Source organism: Cebus imitator, unplaced genomic scaffold (assembly GCF_001604975.1).
Source record: "Cebus imitator isolate Cc_AM_T3 unplaced genomic scaffold, Cebus_imitator-1.0 Scaffold0, whole genome shotgun sequence".
Lineage (NCBI taxonomy): Eukaryota > Metazoa > Chordata > Mammalia > Primates > Cebidae > Cebus > Cebus imitator.
Window position 1 is genome coordinate 4758258 of NW_016107315.1, and position 5753 is coordinate 4764010.

At 45.6% G+C, this 5753-nt stretch overlaps 1 protein-coding gene across 1 annotated transcript in view; it reads left to right on the forward strand.

Annotated features, from left to right (window-relative positions):
• The window catches only part of RHOA (ras homolog family member A), a 59954-nt gene that overhangs the window by 36906 nt on the left and 17295 nt on the right, over positions 1 to 5753 (forward strand). The gene's annotated exons all lie outside the window — the stretch shown is intronic.

The window sequence follows — 5753 nt, forward strand, 5'->3', positions numbered from 1 at the left end:
AAGAGTGAAACTCCGTCTCAAAAAAAAAAAAAAAAAAAGAACTAAGAGATTTTTGCTGTTTCAGTATACAATATAACAAAAATGTTGGAAAGAATAATCCATTCTCATACTGCCATCTTGGTCCAAGTTTGTTTGGGTTTTTTTTGAGACAGAGTTTTGCATTGTTGCCCGGGCTGGTATGCAGTGGCATGACCTCGGCTCGTTGCAGCCTCCGCCTCTCAGGTTCAAGCGATTGTCCTGCCTCAGTCTCCTGAGTAACTAAGATTACAGGCACCCACCACCACCCCTGGCTAATTTTTTGTATTTTTAGTAGAGATGGGATTTCACTATGTTGGCCAGGCTGGTTTTCAACCCTTGACCTCATGATCTGCCCACCTCAGCCTCCCAAAGTGCTGAGATTACAGGTGTGAGCCACTGTGCCCAGAAAAGTTTGTTCGTTTTTTTTTTTTTTTTTTTTTTGAGACTAAGTCTCATTCTGTCACCCAGTGCCATGACATGATCTCAACTCGCTGCAACCTCTGCCTCCTGAGTTCAAGTGATTTTCCTGCCTCAGCCTCCCAAGTAGCTGGGATTACAGGCATGTGCCACCATGCTCAGCTAATTTTTTGTATTAAATAGAGATGGGGTTTCACCATGCTGGTCTCGGACTCCTGACCTAAGGTGATCCACCCGCCCCGGGCTCCCAAAGTGCTGGGATTACAGCAGTGAGCCACTGTGCCAGCCTCCCCTGGGTTTAAGGAATTCTCCCTCTTCAGCCTCCCCAGTAGCTGGGATTACGGGAATGCGCCACCACAGCTGGCTAATTTTTGTATTTTTAGTAGAGATGGGGTTTTACGATGTTGGCCGAGGTTGGTCATGAACTCCTGACCTCAGGTGATCTGCCCACCTCAGCCTCCCAAAGTGCTGGGATTATAGGCATGAGCCACTGTGCCAGGACCTTTTTTTTTTTTTTTTTTTTGAGATGGAGTTTTGGTCTTGTTGCCCAGGCTGGAGTACAATGGCATGATCTTGGCTCATCATAACCTCCATCTCCTGGGTTCAGGCAATTCTTCTGCCTCAGCCTCTTGAGTAGCTGGGATTACAGGTATGCGCCACCACGCCCAGCTAATTTTTTATTTTTAGTAGAGATGGGACTTCTCCATGTTGGTCAGGCTGGTCTCAACTCTTGATCTCAGGTGATCCACCCAGTTTGGCCTCCCAAAATGCTGGGATTACAGGCATAAGCCATAACGCCAGCCTGTTTTTTTTTTTTTTTTTTTTATTTGAGATGGAGTCTTATTCTGTTACCCAGGCCGGAGTGCAGTAGCGCTTGCTTGGCTAACTGCAACTTCCACCTCCTAGGTTCAAGTGATTCTCCTGCCTCAAGCCCTGCTGGGACTACAGGCGTGTGCCACCGCACCTGGCTATTTTTTGTTGTTGTTGTTCCACCCACATCATCTTCAAAGGCTCAGCTATTTGTTTGTATTTTTAGTAGATACAGGGCTTCAGTGTGTTAGCCAGGATGGTCTCTATCTCTTGACTTCTAGATCCACCCGCTTTGGCCTCCCAAGGTGTTGGGATTACAGGAGTGAGCCACGGAGCCCGGCTGCTTACATTTAATTTTAAAAGATTTTTTTTGCTTTAACATAAAGCAGCCTGCCACAATTGTTCTATTTTGTCATTGATGGTGAGAACAGTGCTGCCCCATTTCTGTCCTAAAAGCCCTCTGGTAAGACTGGAACAAAGCTCTTTTGGAATTGGAGGGTTTTTTTTTTTTTTTTGAATTTTAGTTTTTTTGTGTGTGTTTATTAATTTTCTGCTTCCTTTTGTTGTCTAAATAATGCTTTAATTAAGAGACAGGAATCTTACTTTGTCTCCCAGGCCTTGAGTGTAGTGACATGGCCATAGTTCACTATAGCCTTGAACTCCTGGGCTCAAGTGATCCTTCCACCTCAGCTTCCCAAATAGCTGGCACTGTAGGTATGTGCCACCACAACTGGGTAATTTATATTTTTAGAGATAGGGTTTTCGTTGACCCAGCTGGTTTTATTTATTATTATTTTTGAGTCGGAGTCTTGCTCTGTCACCCTGGCTGGAGTGAAGTGGCACAATCTCAACTCACTGCAAACTCTGACTTCCGGGTTCAAGCAATTTCCCCTGACTAAGCCTCCCCAGTAGCTGGAATTATAGGCATGCGGCACCAAGCCTGGCTATTTATTTTTATTTTTTTGTATTTTTAGCAGAGATGGGGTTTCACCATATTGGCCAGGCTGGTCTTGAGCTCCTGACCTTGTGATCTGCCCCCCTCAGCCTCCCAAAGTGCTTGGGATTACAGGTCCCCGGCGACCCAGCTGGTTTTAAACAACTGGGCTCAAGTGATTCTCCCACCTCAGCCCCCTTAGTGGCTGGGCTTACAGGTAAGAGCCAGTGTGCCCACCTCTCCTATACATCTTTTGAAGTGGGTCAACTGAAAGAAAAAAAACCCTGGGAGGTTAGGCAGGAGAATCACTTGAACCCGGGAGTTGGAGGTTGCAGTGAGCCAAGATTGCGTTACTGCAGTCCAGCGTGGGGACAGAACAAGACTCCGTCTCAAAAAAGAAAACCCCAAAAACTAGAACAAGGTACTCTTCTCCAACATTCTCATTTTTCTTGGGCATTAAGTTATATGTCTCATATGCTGCTAACACTTGATATGTTACCTTTCATTAATTCATCCCCTTTCTCCCTTCTTTTTGTTTATTGTTTGTTTGGAGACACAGTCTCCTTTGGTCACCCAAGCTGGAGTGCAATGGCACGATCTTGGTTCATTACAACCTCTGCCTCCTGGGTTCAAGTGATACTCCTGACTCAGCCTCCCGAGGAGCTGAAATACAGGTGCCTGCCACCATGACCATGCCTGGCTAATTTTTGTATTTTTAGTAGAGATGGGATTTCACCATGTTGGCCAGGCTGGTCTCGAACTCCTGACCTCAGGTGATCCACCTGTTTTGACGTCCCAAAGTGCTGAGATTACAGATGTGAGCCGCTGCTCCTGGCCACTTCTTACTTTGCTGCATTACTTATTTCTTTCTCTCCCAGGCTACCTGGCCTCCGTTTGTGACACTGTGTGAGGAATGTGGGTTAGACCAGCTGCTCAGAACTCCAGGGTCCTGCATTGTAGGGTTTCCTGGTAGTTCTTTGACCATCAGTAAGCTACCTGATCTTTGAGCCTTCCTCATTTGTAAAACGATTTAAACCATTTTATAGGTGATCTCAACATTCTATGAAGTAACATAAAGTGTTTGGAAGCAGCAAAGCGCTTTATAAATTGAGGTGAATACTACCATGCTCAAAACCCTCTTTCTTAGTTTGTAGTCTTTTTTATTCAAATACAGAGTGAGCCACGATGATTGCTCTTTTGCGATTAGGAACTCTAAGATACTTTCTCGCCCAAATATAGATGGAAGAAATACAATAAATACCAGCCTAACAGAGCTTTCGGATGTACTCTGAAGGTGGCCCACCAATGCAGAGTGTTAATTCAGCCTCAGTACTCTTCATGGATGTTTGGACATTTTACAGTCCTGATAGGAAGACTGGTTTTATGTGGAGACAGGGCCCAATTGTAACAAACTAGGTAGAAATGTGCTGAAGTCTTCAGAATTGGTGTCAAGTAATAGCCCTCTTACCTAACTTAGATTGATACAACATATATAGAAAGATCCATTGGTTTGGGGAAGCAATGTCAGGTTGATATTTTCATAGCTCATTTCTCAAAAGCCTAGTGAATGTGTATTACTGGTTGTGTCCTAACATTTTCTCCAGAGAGTGGCTATTAGTTGTTGCATGTCTGTGACCATGAACTGGAAGGATGTTTTCCATCTGTGGCAGTATGTATGTTTTAGAGGCAGCAATAGCTCTTTGGTTCTCTTGGAAACATCATCTCTGCCTGGGCATCTGGGAACAACCAGAATCTTGCCCATAAGAAATTTAGAGACCTTGACCTGAAACCTTGAGGAATGGTCTGTGAGTATCTTTCTTGTGCTGCAAACCTTGAACATCATTGACCCTTGTAAGATAGGAGGATGCTCCTCACTTGAGGAGAGTCCCCCAGAATAAAAGTGTTTGATTTTGAAGAGCATATCACAGACTAGCTGCCTGCCTCAGAGTCCCAGGATGGGAGAAGGTGCTGTGTAGGAATGTTCATTCAACAATATGCAGTGCCAGGGAACCATACAAGATTGTAGGTGATCATGGTACCAAGAGTAGGCCTGCTCAAAGTGAAAAGGCCCCTTTTGATATGAGACAGGCTCAGCACCTTGAAAGCATTTTATCAGGCGCCAACAGAGGCTGGATATGTGACTGAACACTATGGGGTGGAGGGGGCCAGGAGAGTGGGATTTGGCAGGGAGTAAATGAGCTCCATCATTGTGAAGGCAGACAGATTGTGATAGTCAGGCATCAGTATATCTTAGTCACACATGCCAGAATGATGGTGTGCATGACAGAAGTACAGTGGGCCTTATGGAGGTTCTTTGTGTTGCATCGTGGGGCAAAAATTGGAGGGTGGAAGAGCCATCAATTTTAACACAGAAATCACTTAGAAACTGAAATTTGGGCTGTGAAGGTGCTAAGAGAAGAAGGATGTGTTGTAAGTATTGGAGGGAGACCTCTTTGGCCTCAAAGGGCCGCTGTACAGAGGATGTTGAACATGAAGTCTGGTGATAAGAAGGGGTAGCAAAGCTGGCTGCAGTGCTGGACAGTGTTGAATGGGACTTATGTTGAGAGACCAGGCATCAATTTATGTGGGTCAGGATGGCCAGGGGCAGACCTGTGTTACTTCTAGTTAAATAATTATATAAGCTTGGTTTGCTTATTGTACACTGAAGTTTATACCCCAAACTAAGCTATATCAAATATTAGTGCAGTAAAATAGAAATCAGGCGGCAACAGGAGGCCTAAGGTAAAGAGCATCTGAGAGCCTTATAAAACCGTGGAACACCACGGGGTGGTTGCAGAGCAGGAAATACTGCTTTGGTCCCATGAATGCCTTCTCAGCATGGATGCTGCATGAGGGTGTCGTAAAGAGGACTTGTGCAAGATCTCTGAGAAGGGAGACCTCTGCTCACAGGATCCCGGAGGGTCTTTGCAGATGGGAGCTTGCAAGGAAGAAAAGCCTTGCAGGGCAGAGATAACCAGATGCCACAGGCTCTGCCTAGGTTCTCAAAATATGGAGTAATTTTGATTGCTCTGTGTCCGAAAATGCTCAGGAGTTAAAAGCACCTTGATGCCTTGGGTGTGGTCAGACCTGGTGGGGCCTTATCAGATTTGCTTCTGATGGCAAATTCACCTTGTAGAATTCGGTGTTGTAGGTTTGCGTAAGAATCATATCTGCTGGCCCAGTGGCTCACACCTGTAATCCCAGCACTTTGGAAGGCCGAGATGGGTGGATCATGAGGCCAGGAGATCAAGACCAGCCTGGCCAAAATGGTGAAATCCTATCATAAATAGATAGATAGATAGATAGATCACATCTGCTACAAATACTGCAGACCTCACCTCTCCCCCTGGCTATCTTGCCCACATTAGTTTCAAGGCCTCTCAATAGTTTCAAGGCCTCCCCTTATCACCCCCCCTCCCTACTCCCCTACCCCTCAATTAACATGTGTGTGTACCTAATAAAAGTCTGTGAAAGCCGGGCGCGGTGGCTCAAGCCTGTAATCCCAGCACTTTGGGAGGCTGAGGCGGGTGGATCACGAGGTCAAGAGATCGAGACCATCCTGGTCAACATGGTG